Source organism: Nothoprocta perdicaria, unplaced genomic scaffold, assembly GCF_003342845.1.
Source record: "Nothoprocta perdicaria isolate Ctin4 unplaced genomic scaffold, notPer1 scaffold_30, whole genome shotgun sequence".
NCBI lineage: Eukaryota > Metazoa > Chordata > Aves > Tinamiformes > Tinamidae > Nothoprocta > Nothoprocta perdicaria.
Genome location: NW_020455533.1, coordinates 4,850,379 through 4,876,932, shown reverse-complemented (window position 1 = coordinate 4,876,932; position 26,554 = coordinate 4,850,379). Strand labels below are relative to the sequence as shown.

The 26,554-nt window shown below is 47.8% G+C and overlaps 1 long non-coding RNA gene across 3 annotated transcripts in view; it reads right to left on the bottom strand.

Moving 5' to 3' along the window:
* The window catches only part of LOC112949918, a 62,768-nt gene that overhangs the window by 11,212 nt on the left and 25,002 nt on the right, over positions 1-26,554 (bottom strand). Inside the window, exon 3 of one of the 3 annotated variants that reach the window (XR_003249907.1) lies at positions 3,466-3,902. The exons of 1 other annotated variant lie outside the window; for it this stretch is intronic. This is a non-coding gene — a long non-coding RNA (uncharacterized LOC112949918). Of the gene's footprint in view, positions 1-3,465; positions 3,903-21,063; positions 21,139-26,554 lie in introns of those variants that run through there. One more of the 3 variants, XR_003249909.1, reaches the window with a different exon arrangement.

The window sequence follows — 26,554 nt, the reverse complement described above, 5'->3', positions numbered from 1 at the left end:
CGTTTGCAAGCAAAAAGCAGGAATTGCCACGTGGAAGTGCATCCGAGGTGCTGCTGTGACACGCGTGGCACAGCAGAAATGTCAATATAAAGGAGCACACGTGTCAACATTCGCATTTAAACTTCACGAGGGCACATGAGCAAAGAGCAGCACCGCGCTGGAGGTGTGCGGCACGAGCGCTCGCTCYTACCTACCCGCCGTCTCGTGGATCTGCTCGAGAAGTGGGCATTTGCTGAAGAAGCGCTCGCAGAAGCTGCCTGCAAGCCGCTAACGCCGCTGCCCWCGGCTGCGGCCGCGGAAGGGCCGGCGCTAGGATGCTTTTCAAGAAGCCACGGGCAAAGACAGAGCCCTGCCTGTGCAAAGAACGAAGCGGAGGCGCCGGGAAGCGGAGCCCAACTCAGCACGAGCCCCCTTTCTACCTCCAAACAACGGCCCGAGTGTCTTGCGGGCTAGCAAAACCCCCAAACCACGGCGGCCACAAGCGTTCTAAATTTGCCCGAGTGCATGAAAAGGTCCTGTTACAAGCCAGGGAAGCCTGTCGTTGCGTTAGGGAAGCAGACGTTTTATAGCCTTGCTGCCGCTCGGGCAGCTCACTGCAGAGGAGAAAAGAGATCTTGGGAAAATCGGCAAGAAAAAGATATTCTTACCACCTTGCAGGCTGCAAATAGCAGGGGCCGAATGGCGAGGTGCTTGTGCTGGCAAATGTTCAAGAGGCTATAGGAGAAGAAACCAGATCTTCCATCCGTGATGGAAACTGCTCTTGGTGGGGAGCTTGCTAAGACAAAACACGAGCCAGCTTCCAAATTCACTCAGCTCRGCTTAAAACGGGATGACGGGAGCCCGTGGGATCAAAACAAACAAACAAAGCAAGCCACAACACACAAGCAACGGCATCAAAGTCACAGGCGGGATGAAAAAGAAGAAATAAGGCTGAGGAAATGAATGTCCAGCGACAAGGGAGAAGTTTCCCTCAGCCATATATCAGGCTCAGCAACACGTTACTGGAAGGGTTTATGGGCAGCCTTGGCGGAAGCCAACTAGGAGCTTTAAATAGGGAAAATTACCATTGAAAAATTAAGTTGTGAGGTTTTTGTTTGCTGTGGGAATGTGTCAATATAAGTTAAAAAGTTCAATGGAAAAACATTCACAGCAGCTGGAAGTGGTCGGCTGCACTTTTTTTTTTTTTTTTTTTTTGCCTTTTATTTTAACTCACATAGCTATTAGTAACTTGCTGTGCACTTTATAGTCAAAGTTTGGTATTTGAATTCCCTACATCCTCTAGACATTATCAAAGTTTTAAGTTGCTCGTTTCTAAACCACATTTTGGACACACCGTGTTCCACGTACGTTCCCCCATGTGCACAGTTACCCAGATAGGACCCCTATATCATAAGATACAGCAACTTTCCAGGGATAGCAACTCTGTTTTTTAGCTATTTGCAGTTATTGTCCTGGTCCGAGCCAACACGCCAGAATGTCTGGCTCATGGGCTCAGGAGAACAAAGAATCCACCTAGCAGCTTCTTTGCAAGGATCTCTGGCTTTTTTATTTTAAATGCTCAGAGGATGCAATCAGCTYTGCTAGAAATGACAAATATGATTTGGAAATGGTCTGCTTCTAACTAAAGATGCAGAGGAACAAGGATGCAATTAGGARAGGACGCGGCTGAACTCAGAGGGAAAAACAGCTCAAGAGCGACAGACACCTACATCCTGTCTCACTTTCCAACCTGATTTCTTGTTTTTCCCCATGCTGAAAAAGGGCATCGATTCTGCACAAACGGGGCTGGAGACGGGGGAAAAAGGGAAGTTTTTCTCGTGTAAAATCAGATTAAGTTTCTGCCGCGGGAAAGCGGGGTGGGATGATGTCATTCCACCTCCTGCTTTCCATCAGTTGGACATATTGAATGTGCATCACTGCTTGCAGGGGAAAGCCCAGAGTAGCTATCTATCACAGATAGGTTGAAGCAGGCAAAGGAGCTAAGAGCGCATTTAATTGCAAAGTACTCTTAAAAATCTTTATGCGTTCAGGAAATGACTAGTAGTGCTCACAACTTCTGCAAAGTGGCACCGCACGATCAAACCAGTCTTGTCCAGGCACGAAGCCTAAGCCAAAAGGAGCTCAAAGCCAAAGGCAAAATCCCAACGAAACCTCAAGACTTCCCGACTGCCCATTCCATGGAATTTGTGCTCCCAGAGCTGGATTCATGCTCGAACATGCTCTGAATTGGAGAAGTGACTTCCCCCAGGGAAGCGTGTTTCCTTCCCCGCCTTCTGTTCCCCAGTTGCAGCCGCTCTGGGCAGATGGAGAGGCTGGAATGAGATGCCAAAGCCTTTGTGGTCGTCTCCCGTACAGCCCTCGTGGCTCGCGTTGGATTTCCTGGAACCTGGGCTACGCATCCCTTGGAACTCTGCTCACGTTGGCTTGGGGAAACAAGCACCGCGGCATTAAAAACGACCTGCAAGCATCGAAACGGCGCGAGCCCCAGCTCAGCGCTGCTCTCCTCTGCACAGTGACTCACCAGAGAAAGATTTGGGGTTTTTTCCAGCCTCTGGTAATGGTCTACGGAGCTAATCGCCTGTTCCAACCCAGCCCACATCAAGGCAGCCCAATGAGGCTACGTTTCGATGGATGGCTTACGMGGAAGGAGCTGGAGAGCCTTGGGTCAGTGTTTTGGGCAGGTGCTCACCTCCTGATGGGACCACCAACGCTGGCACCCTCCAGAGCCATCTGTGGCTCCCAGGTTGCCGGGTGGCTGCAGGAATCCACCCTGGAGAACGTTTGGGCAAACGGGACAYGGGTATCCAGCTCTCTGGAGGCCGCTGGAGCATCCGTCCTCTCTTTGCACATCTGGGCTACCAGGGACGGAACAACCAACAACAGCTGGATGGGGGAACTCAGAGGGGAAAATCCAACTGCCACCCTGCAGCTCTTGGTTAGGCTCCATAAATACGCGGAATGCAAATAAATAYGGAAACAGCTTTGTTTGCTACGAACTGGAGACAAAACAGGCCGAACCTTATCTGAGAGGATTGCGACTAACCCAAAGCAGAGCCCGGCCTTGCCAAGCAAACACGGGCCAGAGCAAGAAAGCAGAAGCAGAGACAGTGCAGCTCAGCGCCTGCTTCTCCCAAGGAAACCCGCGCGCGTGCTTGAGCAGGGGATCGCAYGGAAATCCAAGCAAATAGCAGCAAACCTCAAAGAGCAGGAGAAATCTCGCTGTATCCCTAAGGAATGCAGCAGCAGGGATGGTGCGGAGATGCCAGTTGGCAGGAAACGAGGAGGGAGCACAGTATTCCTCAGCAAGCTCCTCATTTTTCCCGCTGATGAGCTGCGCCAATGTGAAGGAGCAGGGGGGAAGCTTAAACCTTTCCCCTAAACCAGGGTAAGAGGAAAAGAAAACACTGTAATTTTGGAGTGAGCAGACCACACAGTGAAAGCGAAATAAAAATAGCAACAGAGAAGGCAAATTTATTTTCCTTTAGTCTTTCCTTGTTTAACTATTTGCTCAAGGCCAACCAGAGAGGATGCAGCAAAGCCGAGCTCACACCTGGTCCCTGCCCATGGTGCAGCCTTCCCATAGAGCCACCCGGAGCTGCAGCAGGACGAGCTCCACAACCCTCCTTTCCAAAGCAGATGTCAGCAAAGCCCAAAGCAACTTCAGGCCACTTATGGTGGGACACCAACRGGTTGCAGCTTTGGAGGCTTCCAACGCAGTGGCTCAGAGAAGCAGCTGGAAAAAAGCCTCAATCCCACTCAAAACCATCTCGGCCCTTCCACACCGGGTGCTAACGATGAGATGTTTCTGCTGCAGCCAGTCCTGTGACTTGCAGTCCACACACCATGGCTCTGGGGGACGGGAGCTGTCCCCATGCAGCTTGGTTGCTCAGTGCTGCTGGAGGCTGGGAAATAACATGAAAAATTAAGTTTGTTCACAAAAATWTTAAGAGAATGAGCAAGATGCACATGTGCTGGCCTGCCTCCCCGAAAGGCAGCCCTGGTCCCTGTCAGCCTGTGCAGGGATCCACCAGCACAGCTGCAGGACGGTGGGCCAGGTCTCCGCTGGCCGGCGTGGCCGTGGACGGTAAGCCGGGTCGTGGGGATGCTGTTGATGCTGATGATGTCAGGGGCAGGAGGCACGCGAGGATTTCCGTATCTCAAAGGGAGTTTTTAGTCTTAATGGTTAGGGGAAAAAAAAAATTCARATATTTTACAGGAAATAACTGAAGCCAGGGCTCTGGCCACAGCACAAGCTGCKCTGTGGGGCAGAAGGTGACAAGTGCCCTGGGGAATCTCCATCCCAGCAGATCTCCTGGRCTCTCCCGCCTTCCCAAAGCACTGCCCGGGAGCAGGGACCCATGAGCTCAGCCTTGTGCCCTCCTGCATGGCAGGAATGGGTGAACAGGCCCYGGGCTGCCGGCCACGTAAGGAGCTTGGAGAGCACCAGGAAAGCTCTGCACGGGTATCAGAGCTGAGCCTGCCAGCTCTGCAAAGCAGGAGCAGCCACGGCCAAGCCTAAGGACAGTGCTCCTATTTGAGAGATGCACAGGACAAGCTATTGGACACAACCACAGCCTCCCTGGGAAGGTCACCGTCCTGTTTCTAGCAGCTCCACAAGCTTCTGAGAACAGCACGTCCCAACTGACCCCAGCAGCGATACCCACTTGTGGCTTGCTTCCAGCCCCATCCGAGGCTGCCAAGCACAGAGAGGATGCCCAAGGGGCTGCCTTCCCCCCTACGCCTTCCGCTTGAGCCGGCACCGAGCTCCCTCCTGTGACTCGCTGGTGGCTTCTCGTAGGACACATGTCCTGCAGACCCAGCCCTGGCACGGCTCCTCTGCCAGCGACTCAAACCATTTCCTCCTGTCTGCTCAACGTCTGGCACACCCAAGAAGTCATTCGCAGCCAGTGGTTTTGCCTCTGTCTTGAGCATCCTTTTCATAGCTCTTGGCTGCTGTAGGCAGCAACTGGAAGCATCAAAGGGAGGTGTGATGTGGTTGGGCATTAAAAAGGCTCAAAGAATCCTTTCTGCAGGGACACAGGCCCTTTGAAGGCAAATGGATTTTAATGCATAGATGCCCCTCACTTTTCAGTCCATGTTTGTGACTTCCTTGACCTCTGCATACATAAGTGGTCTGAAATTCTTCCCATGTCGTTCATTTCCAGCTGCAAACCACCACTTTCTACTTCACTTAGAACTTCAGAGCATTGCCAGCAATGCTTTGTTTTGATATTCACAGAATCACAGAATTGTCAAGGTTGGAAGGGACCTCTAGAGATCATCTAGTCCAACCCCAAGACAGAATTCTCCAAGACAGAGGCAATTCTCCAAGACGGAAACATTTGTTGGGTGTCAGGAACATCTGAGACTGGAAACCACAGATGCCAAACAGGAATAAGTGGAGACTAGCCTTAAGGATGCATCCTGTCTGCAGCTGCATCAGCTGCAGGACATCAAAGCCAGGAGAAGGAGGACCTCAAGAGATGGGGCGCTGGATCCCCGGAGCTCTTCTGGGCTTGCTTTTGCGATGCTGCCCGCTCGCCTCGCCTGCACTTGCATCCCTTCTCCTTCCCACATGGTGGCTCTCCTTTACCTAGTTTGCACTTTGCACTCGCATCCCCCGGGATCGGGATCACGGACGCAGCTTGGCCGTGGCCTCCAAGCACTTCTGCGACAGAATTAAATAATGCATCAATAAACCAGAGCACATGCACAGAGCCCTCATAGGAAGTTCCTGCGCTCCATCTCCCAAGTCTTTTTTCCCCTCCAGTACCTGGCTGGTGCAGTACTGAGAGACTTCCCCGACATCTGAAAGGGTCTCACTGGAAAGCAAGCCAAGATGAAAGGCGCTTTTCTTTTGAAGACTCCAACATTCAGATGAAAAGCCCTTTTTGGCCAAAACCCATTTGAGCTTATTCTTAGCTCAGGAGGGATTCAGATATGTGGAAAGTCTGGAGAAAGTTGGACAAGGCCATGCAAGAAGTAGATCAAAACCAGAACCGTTTCTCCAGACCCCTAGCTTAGCTTGCTACCTCCATCACTTCTCCTCCCCCTCTCCCCAACCCTCCTCCCAAAGACTCAGGCAAGTGAAGCCCAATTTCTAATCACCCCAGGGTGTCCAGGTGTGACGTCCAGGAACTTCTCAAATGTTCACATCCTGTTTTGCTCATCTCCGTAGAGTTTCACAGCTCCCATTTGGATGCCGCTAGCTCCGTCCCGATCAACTCCAGTGTAATTTAAGTTCTCTCCCGAGACGTTTTTGCTCTGCTCCTGCCAGTTTGCGAGGTAGCTGGGTCGGCAGCGCCGTCCAAACCTCTCCACCCTCCCGGAGACATGAGCGCACGTGCGTGGACAAATGCACTAGGACTAATCTCTCCATAGTCTCCTGCGCTCCCTTCCGACCCGAGAGGATCGTTTGCTCCTTCCTCCGCCCACGCACGTGGCGCAGGGCTGCGCCACCTTTCCAAGAGGAGCGACCCAGCTCGCTCCTTCGCCTCCCGGGTGCCACGGCACGAGCGCGCTCCGGCTGCACATGCACGTGCCACCCACACACGTGGAGTTTGCACCTTAGCTAATCTCATGGTGATGGAATCACGGCTCGGTTTCACGCCTGCAAAAAGTCCTCGCCCTGGGTCATCCGCCTAACCCAAACACCTCGATGTCTACGACGGGAGCCCAAGGCACAAGCGAGCGCAGCTGCGGGGCTGGGCACCCCGGCGCACTCGGCAAGCACTGGCACGCGCCGCTGTGAGAAACCAGCCCTCGGAAATCCCTGGCCRTGGGGAATTCAGCTGGAGCCGGAGCCCTCGCTCTGACACGAAGCATTCGTCAAGCTTGAAGCGCAGGGCTCCTACGGACAGGATGTGGTAAGGAGAGCTTCCCGCTCGCCTCCTCCCCGGGATATCTGGCTCCCTGTCCTGGCTTTAATTGCAACACCTTTAGGAGCCCTAAGTCCTTTCCCAGACCTCAGCGCTTCCTTCTGTCACCGCTCAGACCACGGGAAGGATGGAACAGCTAGCAAAGGTCAGTGCAACCGCTTGATGCTTTCAAAATGGCTAGATTCCTTCAGGATTTCCCCAGCTTTCTCTGCTGCTCCAGGAAAAGCAGGAATGTGGGAAAGGGGGCAGCCCCTCCAGCCAGCCCAGCACCCCGCCGAGCACAAGCAGAAGCCATCAGGTGGCCACAAGACATCAAGTTTCGGTCAGGAAATTTCTCCACCGTGGTTTGAGGTCGTGTATTCCGATATTATTTTCCTCAGTCTCCCTTTCCTTTGCCTGAAAATAATCAGTTCAGTGGGATTCTTGCGGTGAGGAGCTTCCAGTAAGTTCCAGCGTGGAATCTAGGCAGAGGGACAGATGATCTGCCTGCAGTAGGACACCTCACTTAGAACAGCCTAATAACATAAAAATGATATATTTTAAGTCCTGCTCCCTCAATAATACCTTTTAATGTACTCAACTTTTTTTTAACATTATAAATAAAAGTACTGGCACACACTGAGGTTTCTTTTGGAAGGGGGGAGCGCTGCACTCTCCAGCTCCTTAGCCTCTCCGAGGTTTGGTTGCCAACCTCCAAGCTGGAACTCCAAGATACTTTAATAAGCAAAATATTCCATTTTCCATGTATTGTTTCACTTCAGAGCGGATCCAGTTCTTGCGAGTGACGATGAGAAGCTGCAGATTTCTGCGGAGCAAAGCGCGAACCTCATCAAAACCTGAGGCTCCCGCTGCCACCTGGGCAATGGGGCTTCGCCTTTCTCCAGGAGACTGGGATAGTCTCTGGCTTGCCATGCTGGTCTAGGATCATCTCCGGCAGCTCCCAGGTCCCTCCTGCTGTTGGCGGTTCCATCACTCATCCCACATTAGCCTCTRGGTAATAGATGCCGTAAGATAATTTCAAGCCTGCAACCTTTGCTGTTGAGAGTCCCAGAAGTCTGCAGAAACTGGAAACCCAGAGCCAAAACTTGGTACTTTGAGCTCATCTTTTAACGTGGGAGGTTGGAAAGAGCCCTGAAAAAGATACTATCAGTGGTGTTTTCCATAGTTTCATGAATCAACTTTCTCTCTCTTTTTTTTTTTTTTTGGAATTGCAGGCCAAGTTTGAAGCTCCACTTTCTCCCCCTTCGCATTTACCAACTCGCTGCCTATATCCTCTGCCTATATCCAGGGATGCTCTGCACGGTCCGAACCAAAGGTCCGTTTCTGCAAGGACGGCCCACGCGCCGCTGATGACACTGAGCACCGTGTCCTCCAGGACAGAAGAGCCGAGAGCCCTTTTGCTGCAATATCAAGACCACCTGGCAACCCCGTGAGCCAACCGGGGAGCGCCAGGCAGTATCACAAGCYCCCCGTGTCCACAGAGGCATGAGAATAATAATATCTACTTATCCTATGGCCTCAGACGTGTGGTCCATCTCACCTTCAAGCGCTCCGGAGGCCGGATGACCCTCCGGYTAAGCGGTTACGTTGCTTTCCATGACTTCATTCCAAAGGGTGGCCGTGGTTTTGGGGGGATTGCTGGCAGCCGCACAAAGCCGCTCTCCAATATTCCCTGGCTCCATCACCTCCCCAAGCACCATTATCTCCAGCCACGCACGGAGCTCATCTCGCCGCTCCATGTAGATTCCCCAGGCACCGGCTTCCATATGATGGGMTTTTCTTTTGCCAGAAAAACACTGAACAACATTGACCTCCACGTTCTGGCATCACCGCCTCTCATGGAACACGCGTCTGCTTTCACATCCAACTAGGATAACGGAGGTTGTTTTCGTTGTAATTCTGATACAGCTGCATGACTGAAGAGTCATCGATGGAGCCGTTGTGGAGTAATTGACCTGGTCGGCGGCTCCGCGCGACGATGATCGCAAGCAGACCCAGCTGAAGGCTGGGTGTGGAACTGGCCGAGCTACACCAAGGGGTCCCCACCCCGTCAACTGCTTTCCCGTGGGCCTTGCTTTATTAAAAAAGGGCGTGCCGATATTACGGCACGCAACCAGAGCGGGATTGCAGGCGCAGAAAGCGGGCGAGCGGCTCTTCCGCCGAGCCCACCGAGGGCAATGGAAAGATGCCCTGGGATGAAGTTCCTCCAGCATCCGCACAGCAGCACCGTTTCCAACAAATCCATCCGATACGACCACCCATGCCATAGCTCGCCATTACGCTTGTGTCCTTATTTTCACCAAGAGGCACCTCAAGATCCTACAGGCCTGAGAAGCCGAGGCCCCAGGTGCTGAGAAACACAGAGCACAGCACATACCCACCGCAGAGGGAGCTGAGTGCACAAACAGCATTCCTTGGTGGGACCACAACACAAACGCTACTAATAATCCGCAGCGTCCACCCCTGGAGCCGAGCGGAGCCGGCTGGAAGGGACTCAGCGCAGCCGCCTGAGCGGGTGCAGCTGCAAACGCTCGTGAACCTCCCAAGCACCCGCTGAGCGCTCGGAGCACCCTGGGGCGCAGCAAGGGGCCGGCACTGCCAAGAAGGTGACAGGCATCCCAGGAAGCATCCGGCTTTTGAAACACGGCTTCTTTCCAGATCCGAAAAGAAAAAGAGAAAAAAACCCTGAAAATCTCAAGTTTTCCATGCAAAGGAAGCAAGTCCAGGGGAATAAAACGTCACTGCAGGTCAACTCAAGTGCTCTGCTTCACTTTACGCCGTGTCCACGCGCTTGCACACAGGAGTTGGGGATGTGCTTTTAATCAAGTCTAGAATAAAGGTAGCATTCCACTAGAAAACTACCACAATATTTTATTCCCCCACAAAAAAAGAATATCTCAAGTTGACAGCTCACTCCAGTTTTGGGCCCTCTTCTCCATACACAAAACAGATTCAATTTCCCAAATCACACTGAGCGTGAGTTATGACCGCCAAGCCTCAGCCAGCCCGCCCTGCTAACGAATACATCCTGATCCTATCAATCTTCTGAAAATCTTCTGGAATGGCTTTTGTTTATAGAGGCAAGACCTACAGCAGGACACTCAAAATATTTCATCTTATGCTGTGATGCAAGGCCTTCTTGACTGGCATGCTCAAGAATACTTGGAATAGACATGGAGCTCACAAGCTTTTTTTCCATTCTTTGAAATCCACATGCAAAATGGAGAGCAATAAGAGAGGACTGGTGAGATGGTGGAATGATGTTTTCATGACTGGCACCGCCTGGAAACAAAAATAACTCCCTGCAAGAACGACATCCTGTTCCATACATATATCTGAATTAAACACTTGACCGAAATAGCTTAGCAGAGCCACTCAACTCCACAGCAGCATTGCCATTAACATCAAAGACTAACGTCAAGTGTCTTGGAAACGAACCACCACCAGAAATTCTCCAAGTTCTGCTCTTTGCTCCTCACCACAAGCAAAACTGAGCATACTTGGGTCACGTAAGTGTTTTCATGACAAAGTATGTGAGCAGGAGAACACTGGTGGTGTTATTTCATCAACACCAGTTTCATGATTGGTTTTGCAGTGTTTTTTTCTGGCCTTTTTATACTGCACTGACCAGACAATCTTGCAAGCTTACTCCCTGGGCACTGTCTGCTATTTCAAACTGGATTCAAACCCATCACACTCCAATTTTGTGGCATCACATGGTTAATCTGTCACAGCCATTAGCAGTGTTTGTAGCTTCTCAAAAACCCAAGACCGTGGTGGCAATGACAGCCTGACAACGTTAGTGCCTTGGGTGATCAGCCTCCAAAACCACCAGAGCATTTCTAAGAGCGATGCTTGTGCCAAGCCCATCGAACAGAAAAGACCCAGGCAGTCAGAGGAGCTTGGTTCAGTTCCTGCTCTTGCAGCACGTTATCCTGCTCTCTCATTTTCCCATTTATTGGACAGAAAGGCAGGAACTCTTGAGTATGCACAGCCCCTCGCTGAACCGTCCCAGCCTGTTGTTGCTCCCGTAACTCAGTTACTAAGGTCAAACACTGTCCTTAGGCATTAGCACTCCATATATCATAAAAGCCCCTTTCCAACAAGATAAGCCACCTTTTCCAGCTAAGCATCACGAGATGATTTCAGCTCAGATTTTCCAATAACGAAGCCTCCTGCCCCAGACCTACAGGCAGTGCAGTAGGAATCGGCTACTTGCCTACAGATTTTCATAGCTTTGTATAGGAAAAGTGCTATGCCCTGGTAAAAATGTGTCACATCATCCTATCTGCCCCTGCTCCGACAAAATTAAGCAACATGCTGATGATTTCTGCAAGTGGCAGGGCCAATGGCACTGGGAGGTGAGCCCAGAATAGATGGCTTTCTAAAAATTAGCCACACGAGCAGGCAACCAGCTATTTGACCCCATATCTTTTATTATTCACCCCCAGGCCGCCGTGCAGGCTGTATAACCAGCAGCAACGTACCCGTGTGCATGCACACACTCATGTTGGGCTTGGCAAAAAAATACTGCTGAAAAGCTGCCTTTGGGGAAGCATCTGTGGTTATAGGAACCTAGGCTCTGTCTCACCATGCTCCAAGCATCCAAGCTTGATAAAGAAGAGAGAAAGACCTACAAAATAAGGAAAAGGTCTAGGATATTCACATACCTCAGTTCACACAGCAGTACCTAAACTAGAAACCCAGTTGCCCTCGAGTATCTTTTATAATGAATCCTTTCTGGTAGACTTTTAAAGCAGCATTCAGATCTAAGTCAGTGTGAAGTCAGGCTCTGGAGATGTTCAGCTCTTCCCATTCACTACAGAGGGGCTGAAGCCAAATGGGATGAACAGAGTTTTTATTGACCTGGACAACCATCCAYATAGCTTGCACACGAACATACCAGGCATGTTTGCTCTTTATGGAAAAACAAACAAACAAACAAACCACCCTACTGAAGAATGTTCCAGCCCTCCATCTCGATGGAATTAGTTCTAATCAGTAGATTAATTATTGCTAATCAGAATGGCTGACGGAGGCAAATGGATGCTGGCACTCAGGTAGCTCACTGAGCTCCCTCTTGTCCTTGCATGGCACTGCAGGCATCTCCCAGGGTTGGCAGATAGGAAGTGAAATACAAAAGTATTTCTCTTTTTCCCCAAAATTTCAATTCTATATCAGACTCAGAAAGCCTAAACCTTGCTCAATTTCACTATCATAAAACCCAACTTTGATTCTTAGGTCAAGCGACTGCATCTTTGTGGCATCAAAACTCACTAGGAATTGGGTTTATGGGTTTTTTTTTTGTTTTTTTTTTTTTGGAGTTTGTTTTTTTTCTTTCTGTTCATTTGTTTTTGAGAGAAGGGGGAATTGATGGAGACAAGACACAGAGCTGAACTTCCATAACCCAGAACTCCTCCTTAGAGTGCACCTTGGGTCCTGGAAGGCTCAAGTCAGAGTCACCGAAGAGCTAACGCTAACTCCACAGAGCTCCATAGAGCTTCCTCCTTCAGCACATCTGCTCGGAGGCAGCAAAGGTGACCATCAGTTCCAGGCAATAAACTCGAGCCCACGCTGGCCCCCTCCCTTCCTCCTTAAAASAGAAAAGGTGCCCGAGTTCAGCATCAGACAGCGTGGCCCTGGCTCCGAGTCAGCTTTAATCAAGCGAGTTTCCAGGCTGGCAGAAAATAAGATATAAGAGAACGAGGCTAAATCCAATTAAAACAATGAGAAGAGAAGCATATCAAGCGCGATGACTGAATGATCATAATTCAACAGTCTATGTTACATGGAAAAAAAGTTAACTAGTGTCCTCAGAGCCCAMAATTCTATGAATTTATGAACAATCAGCAGCGCAACAGGTTGGAAACCCTGACTTCACACGAGACCAGTCCTGGACCTTTCAGGAAAGATGAAAGCGTCGCCAGAACGCACCCTGGCTTGGAGACGGTCATCACCAGGGAGTTCTTCCTTGGCTCAACGATAGGGTACGATAAGGAAAGATTGGGTCACGTGCACGTTTTTGAGAGATTTCAGCGCGTTCAGACTTGGCTACGCTTTGGTACTTAAATACACTGCAGACCTGCATGGCTCGAAGGGACGGCGCTGCTGGAAACCTCCAGACCTCCGGGAAAGAAATGGAAAACTTCAACGCTTAGCTTTGCAATAAGGGTCTAGGGCAGAGCACGTGTGGAGCGCGTGAGCACCAGGATGAACGTTTGAGCAGGCAGATTTGTGCATTGAGGTTGGAAAGGTCACGGCCCACACAATCACYGGGGTCCATCTCCTCCACCTCCGTCTCACAGCCAGGAGGGAAGCAGGGGGGACTGCTTTGTTCCACAGGCACAACGGGGCCAGGAAAACGCAGGCCACACGGCTGCCCTTTCCAAGGCACCACGACGGATGGGAAGTCGCGCACAGAGCCAGCACAAGAGACATCCCTCCTCCCAGGGAAGGGCAAAGGGGGAACTGGCCTGACTCAGAAATGCGCAATCTGCTCCRCCATCTCCTCCTGGAACAGCGCAATTTTCTGCTGGCCATAATACCGGCCTTGTGGAAAAGCTGCAGGCTGGTGCCAGCCCCTGGTTGAAGTTTCTCTGGGCTATATTTAGGCCTTTTGGGGGAGGAAAGCGGTGTTATTGGTTGTTATTAGTTCAAAAACATGTGATTCCATCAGTAATGGTATTAAAATCCCCCGGACCACAATATCATGTGATTCCTTGTAACATCCCTCTCAGCAACTCCTCATGCATTTTCTAGTATAATTTTTCTTATTCTTCTTACTTTTTGCATGCTCCATAAAACCTTGGGCTTAAAGGAAGACTTTTGCTGCACACCAAAATTTAGTCCCAGCATGTCCCGTCCAGATCAGGGCAAAACACTCTGGGATTGGGAAATACAATCCGCTACACAACGTGATTTAACCCGTAAATCTGGGATTTCACTGGCACAGCTGCTATTTTGTAACATCAGCCTAGACATCAACAGGGAAAGAGTTTGCTGGCAACGGGAAAGTCTATCATGTGGCTCAGCTAATTAAAAACTGACCTCGGCTATGATCATTAAAATGTGGTAATCACATGCCTGAAAGAGATTAGATGGAGAAACTGTCCCCCTCCTTGTTTCCACATAGATCAGGAACAGAATAGGACGAACTCAAGAGTTCCTACACTCAATCCTTTCTATTTCCAGTAGGACTTAGCTCTGGTCGCAGATGAGGACCCAGAAGTTTGGAACATTCCTTGCTCCTCCAACCCCAAGACCACAGGTTTGTCATACATGGTGCTGACTTCAGCTCCTCCACAAACAACCRCTGCTCCTATTTCACCAAATACTTCTTGCTTGAACTGGATTTCAGCCGTGGTGCTCAGGCTAATGTATTTTAAGCAGCGCAGGAAGGGTGATTTAGGTGAGGGTGATACCATCAGCTATCAGAAGGCAAATTCCAGCCTCGGTCCTCACTCCTTGACAGGCACATGAAGATGGAGAAATTGATTTTCAATTCTCCTGAAACTTTGCACTTCCTCTTAACGTTAATCTCTGGAGTAGGTACACTCAGCAGAATAGGAAAAGTTAATTAAGGGCAGATGAAAGATGATGGAAGTAGAAAAATGGATACGAGCAGACAGATAAGGGACAGCACGTTCCTTGGAGAATGGCAAGAGTTAGCTGCATTGAGATCCCACTGGCTTCGCCCCCCAAATTCCCCAAATCTGCTCTGYGCTTGGAAATCTGGTTCACAGATGCGATCCCATGGCTAAAATCTCTTTTTTTTTTTCCTGGAACTACAGGAATCGGCTAGAGCGTTACCACCAGAGCTCTCCCACYGGCTTCGGCTACGCACACGCGCTGGAACGGCCTCGGCTCTGCCTTCACGCACCATGTGGAGTGGAAGAAATTCCTCCAGGTCGAGTGTAAATGCAAAAATATTATGCTTGGACACAAAAGTAACACTCTATTTACCTAATTGGCTTTGACTAGAAATACAAAAATTTACAAATATCTTTGCTCTTGGATTTGTTAGATTGAGTCTCTCAAGAGCCCAACTCTGAGACAGCTTAGGCTTTGTTTAGTTGATTTCTGGAGCATCATTCAACTTTCACCTTAGTGGTAACATGGGATCATCACCATGGTCACAGAGCGATTCTGCAAGGTATGCAACATCTGACAACCTAGCTTGCTGMTTTTCATTTTAACTGGGCATCCTTCTTGCATATTCTGGGAAATAACATTTAGTCAATTAATCTCTTTGCCTTATACCGTTTTCAGTGATTTTTAAAATTCATAATGGGGAAAAAGCTCCAAGTTTTAAATCCCTAAACTTCTTCATTCCTCCTTCCTCCTATTTCTAAATTCCTCCTTATTTTGCTACATCCTTTATGAGCTGAATTTGCTAGGATGGGAGACAATATTTCAGGCAAGGGCATTCAGCCGATTTATATAATGGCAAGATATTTTCCATGTGTTTTGTATGCCTCTTAACACTCCCGTTAGCTTCTTCGACCACTGTTGTGCATGGAGCCAAAGGCTACACTGAGCAACCACAAGGAAGTTTAAGTGCTTCTCGATTAATATAATAAACTTAGAACAGGAAAAATTGCAGCAGCAACATCCATTATTCCCTCCACTGTGGCTTACTTGTATTTGCCATAGAGAATTCATCTCTTAGGAGCTTCTTTCTGCTTCTCCCCAGCACCCCAATAGTGCTCACTTCCAATGAGCACCTCATGTCTAAGTTGAGAAGAAGCCAACACCGAAACCAGATGGCAAGAAGGCTCCTGTATTTGCTACTGACAGAGACAGGGCAATAAGGAATGACAGGGAAGGGAATGAGGGTTGCAGCTGCAAAGGGTAGATAGTGAATCCTGTGAATAAGAGCACTATGTGAAAGAGGAAAGTGAATCCCAAGGGAAGGAGACAGGCACTCTCTACCTTCCCATCATCAGCCTCTTAGATGTGAAGCCTTGCACCACAAATATACAAAATCAAATATACAAATGAGACAAATTCATCAGCATGTTCTCCAGCAGCACATTATAAATTTAGTTGCACTGAAACCATCTTGAAACTGGCCATTTCTCATCAAGAGGAACTCAAAGTCTTCAAAGTMTTTCCATGAAACTGGAAAACAGAACACTCCTAAACAGCCCATAAGGGAGGCTGTTTGAGATGATAATGCAAACCTAGGTTCAGGTCCAAAACAGGAGAGTTATACTTTAAATGGCCTAGGGACACTGGAACAAAACATTTTTGCACAGTGCTTTGCACAAAGAAGAGCAATGAGAAAGGCAAAATAATGGGCAGCGAGTGCATATTTATACAAATATAGGCAGTTTCAGCTTAACAATTCCTTATTTTCTATCAAAGAAACACAGTAATTGAAAGGCCTCTTTTATTTTAGCCAGAAACCTACTGATTTCTTAACACCGCTTATTATTTAGAATAACATCCCTCCAAGTAATCCCTGCCATCTGCTCTCCTCTGCAGATGGGTTTAGGCAAACAGGCTATTCGACTTTGCATGCACCGCGTCAGGCTCTTTCTGGTGTCGGTGTGCAGTGCAGACGAACGTCCTGGTAATCCCATTTACCTATGAAKCTTATTCTACCTCTTTAGGCACCGAAAATTGATCCCAAAGACTCCTCCAACCAACGCAACATGTGTGGCGAGGCAGTTTTGAGAAATCCACGGCAATCCTGCCCTGCTGTTCTTTCTGCAAAGCCTGCAAAAGGGAGCAGCTCTCGTGTGGGTGCCAACGGGAATGACTTTCTTGGAAGGACACACACAGACTGGCAGAAAATCAATAGTTAGCCTGGATCAAAAGCACTTTGTGTGTCAGGATTTCAACATGTCACACCCCGGGGCTGCACAAGCCTCCCAGAGCTTCTGCTGAAGGATGTCACCTTCGTGCCAGCGTGCAGCTTTCTGCCCCCAGCATGCCAATATTGCATCTTGCAGCTAAGAAATTTAGGTAGGAGGGCGGCGCTTCCTACCTTCTTTTTTGGGTTATTTCTGTTCAAGTCCCTCTGGACATGTTCCAGCTTTCCTYTTGCCCCTCCTTCCCTCTTTTAGCCACTTACCTAACCTAGAATTCTCTATTTTGTTTTTCCCCCCTTACAACCCTCTCTTGTGGTGGGACAGCCTCCTCCTCCTCTTCCCACATCCAAAGGAGTTTAAGGTTTCTCCCTCTGATCTGTTAGGCTTGTCTCTAAAGCTGGGCAGGTCTCCTTCACATCTCACCCAAGCAGAGCCTTTTCAGTTGCTCTTCTGCACTATTTCCTTGCATCAGGTACATGCTAGAAAGTCACCATACTGTCGTCGTGCATTTTTGACTGTAAAATGCAGTTCTTCCACCATCCTTAAAGCATAAAAGCACTTTATTAGAAAGAGCAGCTCCCCAGAGGCTGCTGGATTTACTGAGCACTGACAGGGCTCTTGGTGCTCTGCTAATACAGCAAAGCCAGGGGAGCTCCTTCTCCAAAACACTCATGATCTAAACTAGAGATGACAGGATTATGGCTGCGTTAAGCGGTGATCTGGCTCTGTATGGCCCCCAGAAGATGACATGTTCCCACCCCTTAAGGCACGTAGAGGCTAAATAGATGCAAAGTGTAAAACAAACTCAGAAGGAAAGGTTTCTTGGAGGATTGATCTTTCTTAGGTATTTAAACTCCAGTTTAGTGAATTATTCCAGCATGAGGCTAGTCTCCGTGGACCCAACAAGGTTAGTCCCATGCCTGAACCTAGGAATGTGCTTCACAGTGCTGCTGAACCGTGACCTCTTGGATGGGACCTCTTTGCTGCGTCAAAAACAGCGTTTGTATTGGAGGTGATCAGCAAAATGAAGCCATACAGGACGGACCAAGACCCAACCTCCCAATGGTGCTGGACGTTCATTATCACTTTACTCTTTAACATCTTTAACACTATCATGCAAGATCTGTGTGCATATATTTAACTGCCTCCTTTTAAGGAGGCTCAAATGTGTGAAAGCAAGCAATTAAATTTAATCCCAAAAGCTTAATTTAAGAGCTGTTTTTGGATAGACTGGAAGCAGCCAACTCTGGAAGCTTCATTCAATCTGATTTGTAGGCAAAAGGAAGTCCAAAGATGTTATTACTCTTGCAGATATTCACTTACGCTCCATCTCTTTCCACTGCAGAGAGCAGGACTGCACAGTGTGAGGATACACGCACCGATATCAGGTACTGACCACATGAGAATTACAGAGAACSGTCGGGACAGCTTGAAACAAAACTCAGACCATCCAAACCAAGATGCAAAGACCCCACGAGAAGCATTTGCACATTCCTGCTTTACTCCCATAGCGTGCAACAGCAGTGATCATGTGCCAAAAATATCCCATTCCACTTCCAAGTCCAAAACCTTCACGTACTCCGAAGACACCACAGATGCACCCTAATACAACAATCTGCACCATTATGCAGCTGGAGCAGCATAACCTCCCCCCAAAATAGTAATACAAGGTCCTCCAAGCTGCCAACCTATTAAACAATTGCTTATTTTTAAAGCTCAACCAACATAATGCAGGTCTAGAAGGGTCTAGTCCTTCAGCAYTTCAGAGAAGGACGCTATGAAACCTCATTCATAATGGGACTCTGCATTAAAGCTAACAGGAGTTTAAGCCTTCAGGGCTCCTACTAACAGCACTTTTCTATTGTAATGTAAAAATAAAGGCCTCCATTTCAGTCTGCCTTCACTTGCTCCTGGGTTAAGTCAGTAATTCTTATTATAAAACCACTGCCATTGTTGAAATATTCAAGATAGACCATACATCTTCAAGAGAAGCACACCAAGAATCCATACCACTTCCAAGACCATTTCCAAGAAAGAGGCACCCAGTGATAGCTGAACAGAGAGGCACCTTCTGCAGCTAAGTTCCTTTCATATTTTTCTAGCTCTACAAATAACAGTGCTATTGCACAATGCACAAAATAAATGTGCTCGGAGATTTATCTTAGAAAAGCATAAATGCTTTGCTCTCCGATAACATCAAAATCCATAGAATGGGAAAACTCCAGGAAGAAACTAAGTGATATAAAATCCTGGAAAATAATTAATAGATTTTTCTGTGCTTTCATAATAACATTCACTTGGGTAACCATAAAAAGCGATTATTATGGTAATAAAAAGGATGAATAATTTATTATAAATCACAGACAAACTGTTCCTTTCCAGAATTCGGAGATGACTGCATGCATATGAAAATAATCTCTTAAAAGGGTACACTTGATGCAGCCATCGGGCCAGCAAACGTCTGCAACTCTTTATAGTTTTATTGGATTTCTTGCCTGCTCTCTTTTCCAAAGTTTTCCTTGGGAATACAACTCAAGTGGAAGCATAACCCTGACCGTGTTGGCATCCCACTGTATGTGCAAGCCTGGAAACACTGACTTGTTTAACCTGCTTCTGCCCATTCAATTAGCACAGGGCAAAGCTGGGTTGTCAGCACAAGAGGGGACTGCAGAGTGACCCCCTGACACTGGCAGCTTGTCAAGGGACTGAATTTTTCTGCAGCAAAGGCTGGCTTGAGATTTCTGCCTGTAACAAGAGCATTCAGTGCTGCGAGCATCATTTTGCAGGGACTGACCGTTGCAGAGACTGGGAGTCCAAGGCTCGGGGAATAAACTGGGCATTCGCGAGGCACCGTCATCCTGAAGCCCGGGAGGGGAACTTGTCAGCACCGAGAGCTCCAAAAGTTGCTGAGGAGCTTTACACACTTCACTTTTATTAAAGAGAACATGAAATCACGTGGGATCACCTGCGGGAGATCTTCTGCTCTCTAGCCTTGCTACAACCCAACTTCATCACCTCGAATTCCGATCCAAAGCAAGTCCTTGCTGCCACCAGCTACAGGTCCAGGCTCCACCATCCCATTTGTTTGCTTCTCTAGACCCTTCTTCYGCTGCCTCTCACTGTGCATCTCATGTTGGGAAAAAAAAAAGGTTGGAARAAGCCACAGCCTTGAAGACAATGCAGGCTTTCCATGGCTCAGCCAAGGGGGGACAACGCAGGGAGCAGGAGAGTGTGTTTTGGGGAGACCGGCATCATGAGAAGGTCGTGCTACAACCCAGCAGGTACCACCTTAGGCTGGATGCTCATTACAAAAGTCGTCCCCTCTCTGTACCTGCCAATGGCAGCAGGTTCAGACAGCTCTCAGCTTTCGTATCATGGGGATCATCAGTGACTACAGGCAAGAAGGGGGACAACAAGTGAAGCTCTTCCATAGCTTCACATACCAAGTCATAATTTGGTATCTGAGACCTGATAAAGTAACTACTGAAAAAAAAATGGAAGCACCTCTTAATAAAGCCTAACTGKCTGATTCTTATTTCACAGATGGTAAAAATGTTTGCAATCTGGAATTAAACTAGGTTCATCTAAACTGTATATACCAGTCAGGCTTTGGACCCTATCTCTAAMCCTCTGGTTCAATTCACAACTCATTTTCCTAGTTAAGAGTTCAACAAGCTTCAAATAAACCTTAGTGAAAGAAAAAAAAAAGGATTCTGTTATTGTCTAATGTAATCTGCTATTAAATAAGTCCTCACATGGTGAATAATAAAATTCAATTTATTGTAGTTTGTAAAATGCGATTCCCCCCTTTGATAATTAAAAAGATATTGCAGTAAGTCCACAGCCCATGCATACTCTCATTTGTTAAGATCTGAATGTTATCTGAAGCAGGAGAATTATATTAACACGGAATCACCATTACAGCCTTTAAGTGAAAAGCAATGTTAGGTGGGGATGMGGTTTTGGTGTTAAATCCACAAAAGACAGGAAATTCAGAGCTCTGAGCCTTCAGGAGCCAGAACAGCAGCACGAAACCACCTTTCACTGCTTGTAACCCCTCTTTGCCTCCGACAACCCCTGGAAGCCCAAACTCCACGACCAACCTCTTGCTTTCTCCAGGGAGGTCTGCAAGACATAGGATCACAGAACCATTACGGTTGGGAAAGATCTTTAAGATCATTGAGTTCAACTGCAATGAACTCAATGCAGCCCTCCTGCTGCTCCCATGGCACRACTCCTCTTGCTAATGCATCTACGCTGGGTCCAGCTCTTGGATGGGGCCCTGGGCTGAGCCAGGATCCCAGGGCTGCTCCGCATTCGGGCAAGGTCAGAGCAATCCTGGGAGCACTCGGGTATTGAAGTGATGGGCAGAAGAATCAGAGCGGCAGCGCGGGACCTTTCAACCTGCATCCAGAGCCGATAGCCAGGATCTTCTTGCCCAGTTTCTAAAAGAAGCAATAGCGGCTTCATTTTTAAGTAAAAAAATGTGCATGAAAAGTCATTTTCCCCTGACTCCAGCAGGAACAGGAGCGTTTCCTTGCACATATTTCCCAGCCTACCTTCGTGGCCAATGCTCTGCCTGAAAAGCCTCTCCTTCTCTTGGCTTCCCCGTGGGGCACGGCACCGTTGCTTCTGTTGCTTTTTCCTGGCCCATTTTCCACTTCTGACACATATAGAGTCCCATAATAGCAACGCAGTCAGTGCCTCAGCCCTGTGCTCACTGTGGGAAAACCCTAAAGAAACCCTGAATAATTCCCAATTCATGCCCAACCCATGGCCAGTGCTTTGAGTGGTGCTCTCTGCTGTCCCCCCTGTCCAGCCCAAGGATGAGAGTCACCGTTTGGTCCAGAGAGCCACCGTGAAAGGTCCTGGCGTTCCCCTTGGCTGCTTGCAGCTCAACAAGTGGCCACGATCAAAACACACATCCTAGAAGCCACCTCCTCCCAAACCCMAGCAGTGACTTAAGCAGCAAGTTCTACTGGAGGCAAAAGCAGGATTGCACGGGGGAAATGCCATCCCGTGCCATGTGCCTGTGCCCAGGGAGATGGGAGGATGCTGCTCCGTGCACGCAGCCCTGCTTGGGCAGCACGGGTCGCCCACAGACTCCATCTCCGGCTTAGGCAATTCCATTCTCCTTATAACTTTCTTTGGCTCAACCCCACAGGCTGGATCTGAAGATCAAATCCCAGCCACTGGAGTGAGCTCAAAGAGAACCCGACTGCACATTATAACCCCTCGTCCAAATGCATCACCCTTCCTAAAAATCAGGCAAAAGCACCCAGTTCTACCGAGTGCCTAAACTAATGTTTATTTTATTTAACATACATTCCTCCACCTCGTAAGAGCTTAAATAAATCCAGCCAGACACACACTGCCATAACACATTCCAAAAATAGAAGATACTTTCCCCTTTCACAGCAACAAAGTTTGGAGGCACCAGCAAAATCGGTTTCTCCTCACTGTAGGATTAATTAATCCCCAGATTAATCCCAAAGATGGTCCCAAAGCAGCACCTCTCCTCCACGTGGGGTGATTGCCAGCACACATTTATTTCCTGGCATTCTCCACCCTGCAGTGCGGCATAAGTCAAGTCCTTGCTGCTACCAGAGCTGGCCCTGGCTTATCTTGCCCAAAGCACATTCATCCACAGGTGCTTTTAGTATAAAAAAAGAATCAAAATGCACTACAGAATTTCTGACCTGCATGCCAGCATTGCACATACTGGTCTGTAAGGCTGCTTGCTCATATCCARCCAGCAGCAGAGACAGAAGATGAGTCCAGTTTAAGGAGAGCATCCAAACATTGTGCCCATCAGTAGTTAGGTACCTGCAAAGTCAAGAGCGCCAAGCAACTTTCTGGAATACAATATGATTCTTTTTACAGTATCGCTGGAAATGAGGCAGGTCAAAAGTTATGAGTGGCTTTGTAAAAATATCCTAACATTAATACTGCAGCAGGACAAAACTGGACATTTCTGAAGCCACAGGCTAACAAGGAAGACCTTCTGTTTTGCCAGGGATAAAAGATGAGCAGCACATGGTAGATACCTCCCTTTACTTGATAACAGTGGGCAGGAGATGCAATTACAGGAATATAAGACTATCRACAAGAATATTGGTGTCAAGAAAAGCTATTTGCCTATTTGGTTGCAAGCTTCATTGCTACAGTAAAGTGAGTCCTCAAGTAGCAGAGTGCATCCTCACTATACTAAGACAAAGTTATCACTATTGCTTTTATATTTTAAAATGATATTTTAGGCATTTAAAAATATATATGATTTTCAGGCATATTTTACTGAGCTAACTAACTATAGAAACTAAAGAGAGAATCCATGAGCTCTTTGGGGGACAGGCCAATAGATGGAGACACAAGAACACAGGGAGTCCGACCAGCCCCACGGTGGGTTTTGGACAGCACCATAATAGGGTAGGACTGGAAGAAAGATCAAGTAAAGGGCAGCACGCAAGAGAGCACAAATTATTTGGCTCCCTTGCATTTCCATTGGAAAAGTCTCGAAGGCACAGCAGGTTATTTCCAGTAAATTAATGCTTTGGAGAAGGCATGAGGGTAGAGCTATATTTTTATGGAAGTGGACAGATTGTTTTGCAAGAAGCTCCAAATCGTTGCCCATAGACAGGATAGACTTAAGGTTACAATAAACTGAGGGAAAATAGAGTGGCCATCTTTATCAGGCTAGCTCTTGCTCAGTGACCCCAATTTCAAACTCCACATATTTCCCCTTAGAAGCATCTTCTTGATCCTCCCGTATCAGGAATCTAGCCAAAAGCAGGCAGAATATTTGCCGTGTTACAGCAAATATAGTTTATAGAACATAAAGCTATATCCATTAAACTACAAAAATAGGAAGAAAAGACGTGCTTAGAGCCAGATAAGTTGATTTTCTCACTGACGTTTTCTTGCAGGTTTCCAGTTGGGAGGGTTTTCATGCTCCTCTCGGCACTGCACACGAGAGGGCACTGTTCTGTAGGCTCAGGGCATAAGGAAGCACGGATTAATCATGTGCTCAAAATGAAATTTTTGGTGCTAGCGCCAAGCAGTTAGACCCTCTCCAGAGAATTAACTGTGTAGCTAGAAGCAAACCTGCTGATTAATTCGCCAGACACCTGAGCTGGTCCTTTGCTTCACGATCCTTTGACCAACGTTATTCATCTTAGGAAAAAAAAATAAAATAAATAAAATCAACAGAGCACAAACGGACTGTGGCTTTGAGACATAAGCAAGGAAAAGACTTGCTTTAGTGAGCAGATAATCAGGACTTGTGCTTTTGCAGTGAAAAGAAACACGGGCACATTATTTTTCCGCAAACAACATGCGTTTGGTGAGACCCTGGCACCAAAACCTCCGTATCCGATCACCTGCACCGCACCGTGCTCTGCCTTGCACATTTTAGCTTTCTAAATCTTACAGGGAAAAGGCCAGAACTGGTATCTGTTTTGAAATCATGCATGTTTTCCATGCACTTTTAATCTTTCTATGCTAGGAAAAGAGGAACTCCCCRTCAACAGCAGGGCACAGCTGGAGCCACTGGAGGCTCTTCCCAAATAACCTGAAAACATCCGTGCTCCAAGAGGCTTTGCACGTCACCGAGGGCAGAGCATGGGCCTGCACGGCAACCCTCTGTCCTTAAGCAGCCTATGAACTTCCCAACCCTTCCAAGGCTACGGATCAGGAGTTCATCTCTGCATGCCACTCAGAGGGATATTCATGCGTCCCTTGCCAATGCTCCGCGCTGCTCCGGAGTCATTATATCATCATTTGCGTTGCAGGGAGATGTTGCAGGGAGATGGTTCCAACATCTGGTTAGCTTTAAATGTAAGAAACCACATGCACGCACCAGCGTATTCCCCGATAATCCGCTCCTCTCCCGCGGTTAGGGGAAAACGCGGGCCCAGATGAACCTCCACGGCTCCTCATCGATGATGGACGCTCTGTTTACATCTCCGCCAACACCACCACACTATTTCCTCTCTCATTGCAGCCACGTAACAGCAAAGAGAAGAGGGGAGCATCAAAACCCTTCATCCCCCACGATGGAGTTGGAGGCCGTTGTCTCCAGGCCACGTGAGCCCTAACATCACAGCAACAAATTGAGAGCACCCTTCGGTCAAGGATGATGCAGGAGGATAATGTTGTTTTATCTATTGCTTAGAGGCATTTACCGCCGATCTGGAAACTATTTAGCAGGACAGAGATAATTAAAATGGAAAGTGAAGAGTTTTCTGCTTACTCGAAGCTACAATAATAGAGGAAAATGGAATTTGATTGGGAGGCAAGATGGACACCCTGGAGCTTGAAGGAAAAAGAGAAACACAAACCAATAAAAATAGAAGCATTGAAAGCCTCTCTTCTGATAAAAACAATGTAGAATGAGACAAACAGGATGGTATCTATAGAGGAGGTGCCTGAACACTCCGATTGATGTGAAGGAAAAATATATATACCCCAGAGCTACTCTTGCCTTGGCTAAAGGCCTTTGCCCAGGCTCCGGAGCTSCTGGAGGAAGGCTTGAAACTGCCCTAGATTTCACGAGTTCAGATGATAATGGCACCCAAAGAAAAGTAATGACCAACTGCGGTAGATTTTCAGCCAAATTTTGATCTAAAAATTATTTACAGTGACCTGTGAAAGCAAATACCAAAGTCATATGGCTGGTCATGAACATTAGCCCCACTCACCTGGTTCTMTTAGGCCCCATAAATAAATAAAGTCTCATAATTAAAGCTTTATTTGGGTCAAGCACTTTTCTCAGAGCATACTGGCCTAATTCGACAAATATCAAGAGATGGTAAATCCTCTGTGGCCTTCATACACAGACACATGTGCCTTGTTTCCAAGTTCCTGCTTTTAGCTTCCAGCTAAGTTTCTCATTAGCTCCTTTCCCTTCATTTCCCAAGTTTTTTCCCCAGAAAGATTCCTACACATGAATACCAAGCCCCTTCTCCATCTTTTTCAATAACTTCATGAGCTGCAGAGCTCCTAAGCGTCTTCCTTTCTCCACCTCTCAAATCATTTTCTAGTCCCTTTGCATATTGACTCCCATTTGYTGACATTCTTTCCAAAACCAGTGCCAGGCTCAGGCCTGCAGGAGCATCCCAGCACCACAGCGGCCTTCTCTGAAGGTGGCCACTCTGCAAGTTCATTCCTGTCACTTGTCCTACAGCCTTTGCAAGSCATTTCTGCCCAGGGCAAGGTTGGCAATGCCATAGGTATGGCTGGTCTGCCTCCGTCTTAAATGCTTTTTAAGACACGTGCCTTAAAATGCTTTTATTTCAGTGGGCTGAGCTTAYCAAGTCGGCCAGACCACATTGCATAATTTCTTTACCCTCACCACTATGTAGTTCCCAGCCAAATCTCGGCCATGCAAAAGCTTTATCAGCAGTAATTTTATCATGACTTCTAGGTCGCTGATGAGACGATGGAATAACAGAGAGCCAAACTCCAGCCAGCCCCGCTCGCAACCTCTCCTTGAGGCTTCCCCGATGATGATTCTTTCTTCAGATGCATTGGCCAACTCTTAATCCACTTGGTGTGTGCTCTTGATGTTGTAAAATGCTAATTGCTTTCTTCACATTCAGTCCAGCATTTCAAAACATATCTAACTATACTTCACCTACCTTGCTCAACCAGATCCTTAAAGAATGAGACAAGTTTTACTTGACAACAGTGGTTCTCCAGTTAGAGTACCYACCAAAAACACCCATAGTTGTCCACAGAATCACCACTGGCACAGTTTATTACTACTTCACCGCTATGGGAAAACCCTTTTAGGAAAAAAAGAGTGATCGATCAAGCAGCAACAGTTTACTAAATATTTTTTTGTGCAAAGTGCTGGGAAACAGA